At 48.2% G+C, this 17283-nt stretch overlaps 2 long non-coding RNA genes across 12 annotated transcripts in view; one reads left to right on the top strand and one right to left on the bottom strand.

Moving 5' to 3' along the window:
• Window positions 1-2831, top strand: part of LOC102550701 (uncharacterized) — a 66346-nt gene extending 63515 nt beyond the window's left edge. Inside the window, exon 4 of the long non-coding RNA XR_010054551.1 lies at window positions 1-2831. This exon is cut by the window's left edge and continues 7107 nt beyond it. This is a non-coding gene — a long non-coding RNA (uncharacterized LOC102550701).
• The window catches only part of LOC103690480 (uncharacterized), a 113303-nt gene that overhangs the window by 12298 nt on the left and 83722 nt on the right, over window positions 1-17283 (bottom strand). For 3 of the 11 annotated variants that reach the window (XR_010054541.1, XR_010054543.1, XR_010054547.1), the window contains 3 exons: window positions 17141-17283; window positions 5449-5576; window positions 1019-1084 (listed from right to left, as the gene is read on the bottom strand). This is a non-coding gene — a long non-coding RNA (uncharacterized LOC103690480). The other 8 variants (XR_010054542.1, XR_010054545.1, XR_001839598.3 and 5 more) reach the window with 5 other exon arrangements.

Genomic DNA, 17283 nt, shown 5'->3' with positions numbered 1-17283 from the left:
ACTGTCCTGATCCCTTCACATGGGCTCCGTGGCCCTGTCTGGTCACGGCAATGGTGGAAGGAAGGACACATAAGATTTTTGTCATGATCTCTCTGCTGCCTGTCCTACCTCATCTTGTTTTTCTTTCTTTCTTTTTGAATCAATACAGTTTTCATTAAATGGACCTAAGGTCACGTGTTGGACATCTGCCAAGGCTGATTGTGTTTTTGTGGGCAGGAAAGTCAAAGCTCTTGGTGATCTCAAAAACTTTTTCCAGCAGTCCCACATGGCCACCAGTTAAACGTGCCAAGGACAGCTTAAAACGGGAAGCTGGGCTCTCTGGCTTTCGCCATCAGTAGACAGGTTAGAAGCATGCCCAGATCCCATAGCATGTGTGTCGCTAAGTCCTTGGATTTGAACCTGGGTATATCCCCAGAGGAGGGTGTGGGGATGTGGCTCAGTTGGTAGCGTGCCTTCCTAGCATTCAGGAAGCCCTGGGTTCTTTTTGCAGCACCTCATGAGTTGGGCGTGGTGGTACATGCTTATAATCCCAGTATCCAGAGGTAGAGACACTAGAGAATCAAGTTCAAGGCTAGCCTCAGCTACACAGTTGAGTCCCAGGCCAGCCCAGGCTTCATGAGACCCTGTGTTGTAGAGAAGCAAACATTAAAACAGATCCTAGGGAAGCTATCTTCTGCTCTGACTTGGAGCACGTGGTTTCTTTTCCTGGCCTTCATGGGGGCTCATTTATAAAAAGGCCATACCACAAACCCTCTGCATATGACAGGTCCGGGGATTTGGTCACTGAGACATGTTAGCCATGCAGAATACATGTTAGCCATGCAGAACAGTATTGGCATATACTCAGCAAACATCAGGGGAAGGAGAGCTCACACTTGCATGGGTCTGGAAACTGATCGCGCCTACACTGAGTAGGTGGTAAAGTGTCACACAGGCATGTCTTTGAGGATCTTCAGACAGGAACTCCACTCTCCTATCTGATCATTACAGAAACAAAGCAATGAGGAAACCTGTTTACCTCACTTCTTCCTGTGGCGTGGCCTTCTGCATCATCCTGGCAGACTTTGGTGGGCCTGAGGATGCACTGTAAGGAAAGTAAGCACAGGCCCAGTGATTCTATCCCAGCCCCTGGGTCGCTGCTGTGACTCTGGGCAAATTAGTTAACCTGAGGCAGGAGGGTCTTGAGTTCCAGGTTAGGCTGGGCTACATACCAAGACCCTGTCTCAAAAACAAAACCAAACAAAAAGGCAAACAAAATAACAACAAAACACCAAACACAACAACAACAACAACAACAAACACACCAAAGAATAAAATAAATGACCCAAAGCAATAGCCTCAACCCAAAAGGTAGAGCTGAAGAACCTGCCTGGCATACTTCTAAAAACACAGGAAATACCTCTTGTGGCTTTGTGGCTATGGAGTCCCCTGCAAGGGCTTTGTTTCTGATCCTCACCAGCTTTGTGCTTACTAGTCCATGACTCTACCAACTGAACTACATCCCTGGGTTCCTGCCTTCTAGTCTCTCCACAGCATTCATGGAGAGACCACTACACTGGAGGAGGTGAAAACCCACTAACATAGCACTGGGCTTCTGACTCAGGCTCAGGAAGTAAAGTGGCCATACCGTTGTCTCATCATGGACGAGTTACCGAACGGCTTGTGTCTGAACAGCCTAAGCCCCACGCAGCCTGTCTGTTGACTTGAGCATATGGGATGTACTTTTAACTTGTGGCATTCATGTGTATATTTGAAACTGCCCCAAATGAGGCACGGCTGACCACGGACCTGCTGTGAATGTTCACATGTCTTCCTAATGGCCTTGACATAGAGCTTTAAAACAACCTGGGGTCAGATGTGTCATTTCAGGATTCTCCACCTTTGCCGTGAAGACAAACTTATTTTGGTAGAGGCAGGTACAGTACACTGCCTTCAGCAACCCAGCCACCCCCACTCCTTTCTTTTCCTCTCCCAGATCCTTATAGAGCTCCTCAGAACCCACACTATGCCCTTGTCATCAGATTCTGCACCACGTTGTTACCTTTTCTTAAAAAGAACAAAACCATTTGTTTGTTTGTTTGTTTATTATGTGGGGGGTGTGCAAACCAGGGAGCTTGTACAGAGGTTAGAGGACAACGTGTGGGATTTGTTTTTTTCCCACCCATCATATGGGTTCTGGAGAAGGTGCCTTTAACTACTCAGCTGTCAGGCCTTGCCCTGTCATTCTGAGTTTTGACCAGAAAGAGAGGCTATTGTTTTACCAGTTTCCCATCCAAGGAAACTGGGGCATAGGCATGACGATTGATCATGGTAGCTGCGGCTGTAGCTAGCAGATGCCACAGAGCCCGGGCTTGAACCCTGAGCTGCTGGTTCTCTAGGCCACTGAGCTGCGACATACAGACATACATCTTTCATGTGATATAATGGCTTCTGGGGGCATGGATGGGCTTCCCAAGTCACCAATTCCAAGTTGGAGCTATGCCTCAATCTCATGTTTGCTCTTTCTTTTTTTTTTTTTATATTATGTATTTTAAAGACAGGGTGTCATACATCCCAGGCTTGTTTCCAACTTCTTATGTAGCTGAGAATGGTCTTGAACTTCTGATCCTTCGGCCTGTAACCCCTAAGTGCTGGGATTATAAGTATCCAGCACAAGGCTATGTTTATGCTGGGGACTGAACCCACAGATTTGTGCTTACTCGGTTAGGACTCTATCAATAGAGCTACATCCTGGTCTTCTTCATTATTTTGATGAATATTGTATTTGAGGTGTTTTTGGGGGGAAGTAGGATGAGGGTACATGTAAAAATAGTCTTATGACAACCCCAGCACCTAGCATACCACAATGATTAGAACATTTACGAACACACACACACACACACACACACACACACACACCCCTACCTTAACCCAGTTTTCACTTGCCAATCTGTTGAGTAGGATCACGCTAATTAAACACGGTGGAATCAGGCTATTTGCAAAAATTAGCAGTTCTGACTGTCTGGCCTCAGTGGCCCAGGGGAGGCCCACCGAAGCCTGCCTCTGCATTGCTGAGAAGACAGTTTCTCCATCGTGGTCTGGAGCAAGTCTTGCCTACCTAGCGACTGCGAACATCTCTGAACGTTGTGCACCCGGATAAGAGACATTAGCTTCCCATTAGCAACCCTGAACATTTCCTCTGCAAAGATCAATCATGCTCCAAGCTAGACACATGGCCCTGGCTCGTAATTCATCTTGGGAGGTTGGGAGGCAGAGCTTTTTCTGTGATGGGTCTAGGAATGTGGGTGTAGCTTTCGTGGGGGGAGCAGAGGAAAATTAGGTTTGGTAGCAGAACAATAAGTAGGGCTTTGGGAAGACAATGTCTGTGTCATGTGAGCAAATCACAGTCAGCAAATTCGTTTTATACATGCTACTGGAGTTTTTTTCCACATCTCAAGTCCAGTGTCGCGTGTGCATGTGTGTGCGTGTGCGTGTGTGTGTGTGTGTTCGTGTGAGTGTGTGTATGAGTGTGTGTGTGTGCGTGTGTGTGCATGTGTGTGTGAGTGTGTGTGTATGTGTGTGTGTGTGTATAAGTGTGTGTGTGTGTCTGTGTGTGTGTCTGTGAGTGTGTGTGGGTCTGTGTGTGTCTGTGTGTGTGTATGTGTCTCTGTGTGTGTGTATTTGTCTGTGTGTGTATAAGTGTGTATGTGTCTGTGTGCGTGCGTGTGAGTGTGTTTGTGCGTGTGTGTATGTGTCTGTGTGTGTGTGTATTTGTGCACACGCGTGCATGGGTGTGATATATCCCTTTCTCTTTTTATCCAAATCAGTGTTAGCTATGCACCAGGTCTCCATGTCTTTGGGATCCTAGGGCCTGAGTTGAGGGACAGGTGCTTAGTGGTCTCTACTCAAATAATTCAAATATGGTGATTTTAAGACATCTTGACTTCCTTTTACTTTGCTGTTGAAATTCTGCTTTTCTGAATCTGAATCTGTGTCATCCTCCCACAATTCCCCCCCTCTCTCCTGAGCACTGTCCTCATCTCTGTCCTGGGCTAGTTAAGGGGGTTGGATAACAACAGGAAGTGAAGAGCCCTGTGGGAATCCATCAACCCTGAGGAACTGTGGAATGGGTTGTAGGTCCCTTGCCTTCCCCAATCATGTTACCCAATCATGCCTCCACATACCATAGAGGTGCGCACGTGCACACACACACACACACACACACACACACACACACACACAAAGCTACTTCCTTCAGAGCTCTAGTAAGGCTCTGCTGAAAGATACCTCCCTGCCCCCTGGAACTTCCTATAAGACCCTCTATTTTAGGGACATGCCCCTGGGTAATAAGAGCTGCGGTCTGCACATATCTCCAGAAATCCACAACCCCTTCACCAGCCCGGGGAGGCAAATAAAAGGGGAGGACAAACACATACCACAAACAGTTCAAAGCTGCGATAATTCTTCTCAATCATGCTGGCTGCAAGGTCATTACCTACAGGACCCCGTCCCTGCCTGCTCCATCAGAACTTCCAGGGAAGTTCTAGACTTTCTGAAAGGCTCAAGGCCCAGAGCAAACGAGCTGTTGTCTCTTCCTCGGCGAGTGGGGGTTCTTGGCAATTCCATTTTCACAGCACCAAATGCTCCCTTGTCAGATAAAACACACAACTATGGAGCTGGAGGAGTAGTTTTTCTCATGGAGGAAAAGAAGTTAGGGTCTGGGGACCTGGCCCAGCATATGAGGCCCTGAACTGCCTGGTTGACTGCATCTGTCCTCAGCAGACCCACTTCCTTCCCACAATCCCGCTGTGAGGCCCTGCGATGATTCTCTTGAAAGGTCCCATGACTTTTGCCATGATAGGTTTGCCTTCTGTCCAGTATTTCTCCCAAGACATTCTCTTCTTAAAAGTGCAGCCATCAGTGAAGTCGTGGAGGATAATAAATCTTTAATGGAAGGAAGGAACATTCACAGATCTGCTCCAGGATAGAATAAGTTACGGATAGGCCAACCAGTGCTCAGGGATGGCTTCTGAGAATGAACGAGGGAGTCCCCACCTCTCGAAAGTGCAGCCCTAGCTGGGAAGACAGTGGAAACACAGCCTCACACCTGCATCACTTTCAGACCTGCAGGCACCCAGCACACTCCCCAGCCGCTGTGTGGCAAAATGACCAGCAAATCAAAGACCAAGCCGCAAGTCCCGACTGCTCCAGGCAGCTTAACGGCTACCTTGGCACAGGGACCACTGGCCTTGCAGACTGTGATTGGACTTTGTGGGGTTTACTGCAGCAGCTGATGATGCTGCCCTGTAGCTGGCACTGAGGTCGCCTGGAGTACTGGACTACACTTCAACAGTGTGTTTAAGGGGCTGGGAAAAACGGCTCAGTCTCAGGAAAGTGGTTCATGCAAGGCTATCAGGACTTGGGTTCAAGTCCTTGAACCTCAGTTAGATCTCCAGGAGTGGCACTTACCTGTATTGAAAATGTTGAGGGGTGGAAGGCGAAAGGATTCCTGGGGCTTTCTCAACAGCAACTCTAGCTCAGTCAGTGAGTTCCAGGTTCAATGAAAGACCCCGTTTCAAAAATAAGATGGATGACTCCTGGAAGAATGACAGCTGATATTGATCTTTGGTCTCTAACACACATGTGCACAGATGGGCATGTACACAGGAACACGCACACACACACATGCACATACACACACGCACACACACACACTGTGGAATTCTAGGAACAGGAGGCAGCTTACTGCACACGGAGGCGCTCCATACATGAGTACTCATGGGAGAAATGGGAAGGTGAGAAACACAAGGTAAGATACCAGAGTGAAGGGAGCAACATGGCTTCCCTGATAACTCTCTGCATAATTAAGTATTGACATCACTAAATAGGAATACTTAAACAAAAATTCCTTAGGCTTTGCTCAAGGTAAAGTCTTTTTGCCACAGAGGGTGGAGGACATCAGGATACATCTCTATAATCCAGAGGTGATGTCTTACCTGGAAATGCTATATCCTATGCTGGCCTGTGACTCAGTTTCTCCATTGCTAAAACAGGATTAGCAACACCTCTGAGTCTCAAAACCAAACCACACGTGCTTGGTCTGAGGCTGTAGCTCTCACCAATTCAGACCTCACCAGCTGGCCCAGAATAAACCCACTGCCCTGTTGTCCCCCTGAGACAGCCTCAGTCTTCATTCTCCAAGGACGTCCACACTTCATCCTCAGCCAAAGCAGCTTTGGAACTCGGGTGAGCTTCATGGCCAATGGAGGGTTTCTGATCCTGCTGGCCTGACTAGAAGCTAGGTTATAAAACTGAGGGTCAGAATGGGGGGAGGTGAGGGGGCTCTGTCAGCCAGGGCTTCCATGCAGGGCTTTCTCCTGTGTGAACAAGTTCTTTGACAAAGAGCTAGGGCACAGCTATCACAGTCCCCTGGAGGTACCGCTCAGTTCCTGTTTGATTTAGTGCTTTCATAGGCCTTTCAAATACAGGCAGAGAGCATTGGAGTTCCTGTTGTAGGGCTGGCGCTGTCTCTGATTGTGCATCTCTGACACTGACCTTTCCAGACTTCCCCACCCCCGCCCCCAGTCTCGTCACACATTGCCAGAAAAAAAAGAGAGATGGTGTGTAATGCCGCAAATATACAACCAGCCAGTGCCATTCCTCGTCCCCTCCCGGCTCGAGGCTCCACACACAGTTACAGAGATTCTAAGAAAAGCCAGGGAGAAAGGAAAAGTAAAACCCTTACAACCGTGTCTTCTCAGCTGAAGAGACCTCAGACCTAGTGACACCAGGTGTCGGTTTTGTCTCCGTTTTATAAACAGAGAGACTGAGAAAGAAGAGCTTGAAGCAAGCTTTCCTGGAGGGAGCTTAGCAGTTTTTATGGAAAAAAAAAATCACAGGTTGTAAGGGCTTGTCCCTATATTGCAAATGTCTTCAGCGCTTCCTCAAAGCAGCCTCCGGTTCATGGCTGGCACTAATTCTTTACTGCTACAGTGGGCTCCCAACAGCAAAGGAAAGCAAAGTAGCTCCTTCCCGGAGTTAACTGACTAGGTTGGCAGGGGCTTTGGGCGGACATGCTGTACTCTCGAGGTTCTCATGGGGCACCCACAGAGACCTGAGTTCCTGAGGTGGTGGTCATCAAGACAGACTTTGTAATTAGCTGAGTCTCCCGCCTTTACTGCAGGAGAAATGGGGTGAATAAAGATTTATAGTCACCTTCATTTACCACAGTCACCATGGCTGAGAACTCACACAGGCTTCCTTGTCTCCACAGAGATGAGCCCCAACAACACAGTGAGGGGTTCCCAAGACAACTCCGGCAGGCGAGCCCCGAGGGGCGGTGTACACTCTAACAGCCAGTCTTAAGAATGCCTTTGGGAATGGGGCCCGTTATTTCCCAGGGTCCACCACATTCTTGGAAACGTTTTCTCCCCAATATCAAAGCTGGGTGTGATGGTGGATACCCGTAAATCTCAGGGTTCAGAAAGCAGCATCGGGAAGATGGCCTCAAGTTTGGGGATGCATAGATGAAGGTTCTCAGAGTAAAAGCAATGGGCAGTGTTATATAACCAAGGCTGCCAACATTAAGCACACATTTTGGAGCCCATTAGTCATCACGACTACCTTATACCCAGAGCTTGCTCATTGTGACCTTCTGAAACCAGAGAACCCAGCACCCAGCCACCACACGCTGTTCTTCCGGTTTCTTGCTCTTCTAAGGCACACATTACCTGGGACCTGGGTAAGAGATCATCTTCCAGGTCTGCTGTAGAGATGGGCTTAAGGAAGTGGACATATGGAATATTTATGGTACATACACTATACCATATGTATCTCTAGAATATTCCATACACCTTATGCCAAGAACTTTTGGAAGTAGAGCCTGAAGTCCTACTTCAGTCACCTAACCACTCCTGTGCCCTGTGGGGCAGACACCCTCTCTCTTCAGGGCTAAGGTCTGGGCTCTCAGACCCAAATTCTCCCGCCTTTCCAGGGACCTCTGACATTTCTGCCAGTGGTAACTGGCTCAGGAACTGAAATTCTCTGACAGAGATAATCGCTTCGATTTTAGTGTTTTGCCAGAGTGTAATCTTGAAACCGAAGGAGGGGTTGGGGAGGAAGGAGCCTGAAGCAGGCCCAGGAGTCTGAGGTAGCTCGCCAGTTCTGACTAGGCCTAGGAGTTTGAGGCTGTTCCCTGGTACTCTCTGGCCCAATGCAGTTGCTTTTCTGAATTAGTCTCCATGGGCTGGGGCCTGAGAAAAATGTTCACCTTCAGAGCACCTTGCTGTTCCAGACACCAGAGACTCAGCCTAAAAACTAAAAGTCAGCAGTAGCCTAGTTTAAGGCTGCTGAGGAGGGACAAGAGACACTTGGCAGGACTTGAAAGTTCCGGAAAACACCGAGACCTACTGTCTCATTCCATGTACCTCAGCTCCCACCTGGTAGTCATCTTGTGTGCTGGCTAGTCCTAAGTCAACTTGACACAGCTAGAGATATCTGAAAGGAGGGAACCTTAACTGAGAAAATACCTCTATAAGACCCAACTGTGAGGCATTTTCTTAATAAGTGAATGGTGGGGGAGGGCCCAGCCCATTACGGGTGGTGCCATCCCTGGGCTGGTGGTCCTGGGTTCTCTTAGAAAGCAGGCTGAGCAAGCCATGGAGAGCAAGTCAGTAAGCTGCACCCCTCTATGTCCTCTGTATCAGCTCCTGCCTCCAGGTTCCTGCCCTGTTTGAGTTCCTGTCCTAACTTTCTTTATGATGAACAGTGTATCAAAATGTAAGCCCAATAAATGCTTTCCTTCCCAACTTGCTTTTTGGCTATGGTTTTTCATTGTAGCAATAGAAACCCTAATGAGGTCATCTACTGTGAGGGTATCGTTAACCCTGGTTTGGGAGTGAGAAAATGGATACATCCCTACCAGTTGCATGTGCTTCCAGTGAAAGGAGGGCCAAACAGGGTAAGCACCTTTGTAATCTCCAGATGATGAACCAGCAGCAGTGCAGGGTACCCCTAATCATGGAAGGGGGAGGGTGGGCAGGTTCTGGATGGGTAGGCTGCTGCAGAAGGTGGTGGACATATTCTCCATTTTCCTGTCTAAAAGCCCCTCCCTTCCGTAACGCTAGTTCTAAATGTACAAGGCAGCCCTCTGCTGTGAACTCAGCTCTTGGAAATCATCTTAGGGTTTGAGAATAATTATTGCCCAGAGTGTGCAAGACTAAAAGCTTTAAAAGCTCAGCACTGGTGTGCAAGTACAAGAGGTACTCTTCCCAGTTGGTAGTTAACTTATTTTTATTTTCATTTCTTTGGCAATGAGGATAAATAAGTTTCTAAGTCATAAAGGAATTCTCATAGGCAATCATGGGCCAGGTAGAAAATTTTCTTTTTGTGACCAGAACAGAGGTCCCAAAGGTAGGACTAAAACTGAAACACTCTGGGCTCCCTTGTTCTCTGCTGTGTCTTGTGATGGTACCTCCCCCATATCATCTGGAGTGATCCGCCTCCCCCTAAGGCACCTGTGGAGGTGAGTGGACACCTTTGGGTGCCATTCCTCAGGAACTGTCCTTGTTTATTGAGACAGAGTTTCATTAGGATCTAGGGCTTGCTCATTAAGTTAGCTTGGCTTGTCTGCCAGCCTCGGGGCTCTCCTGCCTTTTTCTCCCCAGAATTGGACTTGCAAGCAAGTGCCACCACACACAGCTTTTTCCTGTGTCTTCTGGGAACTGATTTTAAGTCTTTAGGCTGAAGGAGAAACATTTTACCAGCTGAGCTATGTCTCCTGCTACCACACCCAACCTCCCACTTTTTTTTGACTAAGTGTCCTGCTATATAGTCTCGGCTGGTCTCAAACTCATGGCCCTCCTGCCCCTGCTACCTCTGCTGCCTCTGTGTCCCACGTGCTGGGATTCCAGGTATGTGCCCTGGGTGCCTGTCTGATAGTTAAAATCCTTCTGAAAGATAAGCTTTTCAGAGAGCATTGTGACTTTGCTTAAGACTGATGCTCTGTAGTTCCCCTGACGCATGTATCTTATTCTCCTCTCGGGTAGAATGGGGACAGTGTGGGCTGCTGGGCAGATCACTCCTGATGATGTGGAGGAGGAGGGAGAGGAGGAGGAGGGGAGGAGGAGGGGAGGAGGGGGGGAGGGGGAGGGGGGAGGAGCCATCTCACAGGGCACAAATGAGAACAGGGGAGCCCAGAGTGTTTTAGTTTTATTCTTGCCTTTGGGACCCCTGTTCTGCTCACAAGAAGAGAATTTTCCACCTGGATCTTGATTTCCTTCATGATTTAATGTCTAAGAAGCTGGGCACGGTGCTGTAGACTTTGGCGAGCAGCTATTCAAAACACAAACCATTCAAAAGCATGTAAGCACCGAAGGTAAGCCAGGGAGATGGCTACCGCCACTGTGTGCAGGACACCAAGGTAGCCTGTCAGCCTTTGTTCGTGAGGATTAACAGACCTAGGCATTAACTGTCAGCTACACAACCAGAAAATTAGTCAGCAATTTCCACTGACAGCGCTTCCTCCCAACAGTAAGAGAATAATCCAACGCTAAGTCCTCCCAGTCAAGCTCAAGAGGAAGGCCTGAGGAATGAGAGCATCCCACCTGCCAGTCACTGGAGAGGAGGGCTTTAAGTCTGCGAGTGACAGAGAGCTGTTGCAGCCTCAGCCTTTATTGAATTCCTCAGGTTTATCAGGGTCTGAAAGTCTGAATGCTACAATCACAAAGGGCTGGGCAGGCCAAGTCTTCCAGGTCTGGTTTGTGTCTGGATGGAGTAGGGAGGGGACAGAGTCAGAAGTGTTAACTACTGAGGAATAGCCGTAAGGTCCCAGGACATCAGTGGCTGCTCTTCCGCCTCCACTGAGATCAGCCCTGCCTTGTGCTCTTCAAGCACAAATACCTCCTACCAGGGGACTTTTGGAAATTGTGCTCCAAGCTTTGGGCCTGATAACCCCGGCAGGCTCACCGGTCTTGACATCCTGATTTTGTTTCTGGTCCACCTTCGAGGTGGGTTATTAGGAATCCAGGAACAACCTTCCCTGCCTCCTCTCTGTACGGGCACTCCCCTCCCCCAGCCCCCAGCCCTGGCTGCCAGGGCTGATTTCAAGAGCGTGAGTGTCATTAACTGACATTCATCAAAACACTCCTCGGTGTTCCCAGACACGAGGGCCGAGAGGTGGACCTCGGTGGGCATTTCATGTTAATCTGTATGGAGGACCTGCCTGACAAAACACATTACTGTAAGAACTGCCGGCCTGAAAACGAAGCTATGTTTATGACTCACCCTGTTTTTCTTCCCTGAAGGAAATGACAGCTTCCCCTCTCTATCCTTCTGAGCCTTCCATGGCTCCCCCTCCCCTATCATCCACACAACCTTAACATTTAATTTTTCCTCCATGAGTAAAGCTTTTGTTGGCGGTGTCTGCAAAATTATAATAAACATCTTGGGCTTCTGCACTGGTGTCTGAGATTAAAAACGCGAAACAATGAACCTCGACATGCTGCCTTTAACGTGTGTGATGAGTGGCATTCCCCAGGGGACCATGTTGCGGGCATAACTGCAGCTACGTGGGCTGTGGGCTGGGGAGGGGAGTGCTGGATGCATCCCATAGAGGATCTAAGCCATGCTGAGTGATTCTCACCGCAGAGGGCTCTGAGGCTCCTGTGCCTGTGTGCCCATGGTGCAGGCTCACTGACATGGAGGACTGCTGGGACTCCTGGGTCTGTGTGCCCATAGCACAGGTTCACTGATGTAGAAGGCTGCCAGGACTCCTGTGTCTGTGTGTCAGGACTCCCATGTCTGTCTGTCCATAGCGTGGACTCCTCTTTGGAGCCTGAGACTTTCAGTTCTGTGCTCCAGGTTACTTTTGCCTGTAAATACTAAAGGTGCTCCTCTCCCACACGGAAGATCTTTTATTTACTTTATTGTGCTTTAGCGCCCCCACCCTTGGGTTCTCACCCTGGATGAGAACACTCCCTTTAGGGGGTAGGCACTCTGTAAAGGGACCTTATTTTCTGGCCCAGTTTAGAACATAGATTGAGACATGGTGGCAGAAGAGGCTATGAAAGTCACAGGAAACAGGGACACCCAGGCTTTACCGGTTGGTTTCTTCCCTTTCCTCCCACTTCCCTTCCTGTGGCTTAGGAAGTTTATGAGGTCACAAACTAACATGGCACACATGTCCTCTGAGGAATTCCTGGCCCTGCCTTGTGTTTTCACTGCTGTAGAACCCATTTGCCATTCAGGGGTCAGACTCCTTGAACTTTCTCCAAGACCATGAAGGCAGGAAGGCATGACCAGCTGGCCTTGCTCTGTTGACGTTAGTGAAGTTCTGCTGGCAGGAGTCTCTCCAGGAAGTCTACCTTAGTAAGAGCAGGAATTGTTCAGTTACGGTTCTGACAGGCAGCCTTGCCAGTTTCCCAGGATTTTGCCTTGGGAGACGAGTGCAGAGGAAAGACAGGCGGAAGGGCATCCTGGGAGGAGTGAGCCTCTAGGCCCTTCAGCTAGTGTTCTCTGGGAGTGGGTGGGCCAACCATATGTCATGGGAGCTTGTTCTTAGGACATGGAACGTGGAACAGGGGATCCAGAGCTTTGTGTGGGGAGGGGCCTGGTGGGGTTACTTTAGACTATGGAGAAGGCCAGCCCTGGGGCAGTCAGGGAACCAGGCTGAATACAGAGGTTCTGTCCAGGGCCACGGGGCCTGTGTGGCTCCCCGACTGCCAGGTGAGTGCCACAGATCAAGTTGTGGTAAAAGCATATCTTCTTTGGAGATAACCGGTTTTAAAACGGCTCACAGCTAAATTCATAATTCAAGTGTCCCAGGTAGATTCTAAAAGAATCCGTTTCAATGACATAGAAGATTATTTCTAATTAAACCCTGATGGATACAGTGTTCCCCTCTTCTGTACCCAAATCCATGCTATACAAGTGACTTTAAAAGATGTAATTGTTTTTTTTCATTGTTAATGCTCCACAAAACCAATTTCAGGAAGGAAGGATTTATTTCGGCTAGTGGTCCGTCATGCTGGGGAAGGCATGGCGGCAGGGGCCTACGTGTCCGGTCACAGCTCAGTGACTTTCTCTCCTTTCCCTTTTTATTCAGCCTGGTACCCCAGACTGTGGGAGAGTACTATTCACCTTTAGGGTGGGTCTTCCCTCCTCAGTTAAATGTCTCTGGAAACCTTCCAATAGACAGACACACCGGGAAGTGTATGTCCCAGGTGATTCTAAATCCAGTCAAGTTGACGGTGAAGACGAGCTGCCGAGATGTGAGAAAATATTAGCTGAAGCAATAACTTAGTTCTTTACCTTCTGAATTTGGAAGGTAAATAACAGAAGAGAGCCTTACATGGCTTGGATTTTGGACGGATGCGATCAGAGTGATAAAAACTAACATTGACCAGCCACACAGTGTCTGGGAAGCAGGAACGAGGTGACATCTATTCTAAATCTCTCGCACCATTGTCTCAGTTAGGGTTTCTATTGCTGTGACAAAATGCTGTGACCAAAAGTAACTGGGGAGGAAAAACAAATTATCTAAGGTCTCATTTTGTCACCAAGGGAAGTCAGGGCATGAACTCAAGAGAGGAACCTGGAAGCAGGAACTGAAGCAGAAGCCACAAAGAAACTCTGCTTACTGACTTGCTGCCCAGTATCTGTTCAGTCTGCTTTATTATATACCCAAGGACCACCCACCTATGACTGGCACTGCCCCCAGAGAGCTGGACCTTTCCACTTCAGTCAACAATCAGGACACTACCCAACACACTTACCTATCGGCTAGTCTTACAGAGGGGAAGTGTTTTCCCAGTTATGATTCCCTCTTCCCAGATACGTCTAGGTTTGCATCGAGCTGACCGTAGTTCTGATGTGAGAATTAGGTTAAGTAAACATACTCTATTAACTTCTTGAACAGATTATTTAGATGGTTACCTTCAGATCCCTGACCCAGATTCAATCCAAAATGGCCACCTTGCCTTGCCTCTGAGAGCTAGCTATCACAGAGCTTGACACTTCCTCCCACAAACTGACTGCAAAGAGCTCCTAGACCGCGTCGGCTGCTCTCTGCAACCTCTCCTCATCCAGCCCGGTGGAAAAGAGGGAGCAGACAGGAGGCCTGAGCAGAGATGTGCCAGCTCAAATCCCACAGGTAGGTTATTCATCAGGGACCAGAGCCCAGGGCTTGCAGGACGTCTTGGTGCTGCTCCTGGGTTTCATGCTAACCCAGCTGATTCCGATCGTAGCGTTTATTCCCACCTCTTGTATTTTTCCCCACTAGGTACATCAAATACCTTTCCGTGGAAAAAGAAAATCCTTAAGGATGGGAAATCCTATGATCTGTTCAGCAGCGAATGCTGAGTACAGCGTCTACCTTGTGCATCCACAGCATGCATGAAACCCTTCCCTGATGGAACCTAGTGCTGAAAGGCCAGGTGTATGGTGGGGCCTCAGTTCAAGACTGGGCAATTATATCTTTATTTTGCTGGCTTGAATGTAAATCTCCATCCTGTCCAACCAGTGCTTCACCCACGTTAGCTTTCCACCACTGCGCTGGACCCCAGCATGCCTGAACTTAACGTTGAACTGTTATTTACTAATCTTCTGGCCTCGCCAGTGACCTTCACCCCTCATTCTTAGCCCTTCAACGTATCGGCCAACCTTTCTGTAAATGGTTAAGATTCTTATAAAAACTAAACTTACGGACAGAAGAACATTTAAATGGTTGGGTTCATTGCAAACGGAAGTGCATTTTCCCTGAGCTCTGTAGCTCCACACAGGAGTGGAGAAAAACAGGCTTCATGCTCAGCCAACTGACTGCTTTTCTATGTTGGAGCAAGTCCCTGCTTGTTAGGGAGTGTCTACCGAAGGCTGAGTGTTAGCATACGGGAGAGCTGAGACAGGAGGATGAGCACAGGGTACTAGGCTAGCAGGGTGGCTGGGCACTCAAAGCCAAGAGCCATGCCTAGGCTGGCCACACTCTGGAGTGACAGGAGTCATCTTTGCTAGCCATTTTGAACTTGATAACCCACCCAAAGGGCTTAGACTGCACCGAGGAACACTGTAAAACATGGTTTAACATGTGCCTTCAGGGGCAGTAGAGATGGTGATAAAACAGCCTGCCTCCACCTCATAGTAAGAACAAACAGGGTTCATTCCTATTTATGATTAAATCTGTTTCTCCAGGACTGGGCTATGCCCCACCTGTAACTTTAACTACAAACGGCTCTGCACTGGCCGTTCCAGGAAACGGCAGACACACCATTGCTTCTAAATGGTGTCATGATCACCTCGTTATGCCCACCTTACAGCCACGTCTTTGTCTCAGGAGCTATGACTGGCTCCTTAAGCTCATGTTCTGCTTCTGTGACTCCGCCCATTTTCCTGCCAAATCCTGTTAGGAAACTCCCTACTTCTGAGTAACAAAACCCCTATCTTCCCCATGTCCAGTGCTGATCTCTTGAATCCCACCTTTAGAGAGAGGCAGCCTGTGCACACAAATGAAAGCACTCGCTTTAATTAATCTGACCATGACGATTAGGGTTGGTGATCTTTCTCCTCACACCCATGGGATTAACAATGGCTCAGAGGTTAAGAGAAACTCTACTCTTCCAGAGGGTGCAGGGCCCAGCTCCAGGCACCACATGGGGCTCACAACCACAAGTTCCTCCAGTTCCAGGGACTCTGAAGCTCTCTTCTGGCCTCCTAGGGCACTCAGCACACGAAAGGTGCACATGCGTACACGCAGGTACTCACACACACAAAAATATTAAAATAAATAAATCTCTTAAAAATATTTTCAAAAGGAAAAAAAAAGGGCCTTCCATTTCATGAGGTAAGGGCAGAAGAATCTGAATGGAGGCACATTCTCAGTTCTCACATAAAAAACGTCAGTGTAGGAGCGGGGCTTGGTACTCAGCAGCAGAGACCTCCTGAGCAAATGCAGCCTTACTGCCTGGGCCGAGAGAAGAAGGAGACTTCCGTGAAGGACATCCCTGGGGAAAGGAGGAGAGTCAGAAGGCAGAGTCTGACGCTTTACCACCTCAGCCAACTCAATACAAGAAGCAGCTGAGCCAAGACACCGCCGCATTGTCACACTTTCCCAACTGTACAGTTTGCTGTGTTCTCAGGGAACAGACGCTGAAACCCTAAAAGACATATATGAACTCCCGAAGGGCTTAAGCTTTTTCTCGTGAGATGCATTTATTTCTATTTTATGTATCTTGCTGTTTAGCCGGCATGTATTGTGAGGCACTGGATCCCCTGGAACTGGAGTTACAGACGGCTGTGAAGACACCAGGGGGTGCTCTGGAAGAGCCAGTATGCTCCTGACCACTCAGACCTCGCCCCAATACCCTTGTTTTCCTTTCTGTTCTGAAACATGGCAGCCACAATCACACAGACTGCTCTCCAGGGAGGCCAAAGTCACACGGTAACAACCGGCATTACTATAATTTCTATTCATCGTGGTATTTCTGCAAACGCCAGCATCACGTGACCCGTGATTTCTTTTTTGTGTCGCATAAAAACTTAAACAAAGACGTTGTGGCGTCTTGGTTGGAAAACCTCTTGGGAAAGGAAATGCTGCTTTTATTTTATACAAAATTATGTAAGACAGATTTTTGCTTTTCCTTTCGTAGGACTGGAATCACCGAATGCCTTTTGGCTTTCTGATTATGACAGAAAAATAAATTCCAGAGTCACCAGTATCTTCTACTTGGGCTTCTGAGGGCCAGTGTGGCATCGACCTGGAAGCCAGACCATGTCTCACGAGTGCTCAACCAATGAGAAGAATTCACTTTTAGCAAGGAATATCAACACATACTCTTAGACGCTGAAATATATTTTCTCCCATTCAAATTGCAGATAATCGGAAGGATGTAAAAGCAAGAATATTTTGCTTGGCACGTGGCCTAAAAGTTCTAAATTTATGTATTCTATTTTTTGCTTCTTTCTTAGACTGGATTAGTTACTAAGCAACTGAAGTATTTAATTTCATTTGCTAATAGTTCCATGGGCACAGTGGCAGCTAAGCATGTGGGACTGTGGATGCCAGCACAGACACAGTCCCTCACGCAGCCTCTGCTAAGTCCTCAATGAACCCCAACACAACCATTCCTTCCGGTCTGTGAATCTGACTTGTTGCGCTTATGGAGAAACTCACGTTTCTGGTGGAGATGTCTGTGGTAGTGCGGCTCTGGTGTCTATTATCCTCAGTCTAAGAGATCCTTGCCTGCAGCCTTCAGACCCATCTTTCAGACTCCTGGTTTAAGGCGGCAGACCAAGCACATATGTCTTCTTCCCTCC

Source organism: Rattus norvegicus, chromosome 8, assembly GCF_036323735.1.
Source record: "Rattus norvegicus strain BN/NHsdMcwi chromosome 8, GRCr8, whole genome shotgun sequence".
NCBI classification, from domain to species: domain Eukaryota; kingdom Metazoa; phylum Chordata; class Mammalia; order Rodentia; family Muridae; genus Rattus; species Rattus norvegicus.
Note: the sequence above shows the minus strand (reverse complement) of the source record. Positions and strands in the feature narration are given on the sequence as shown.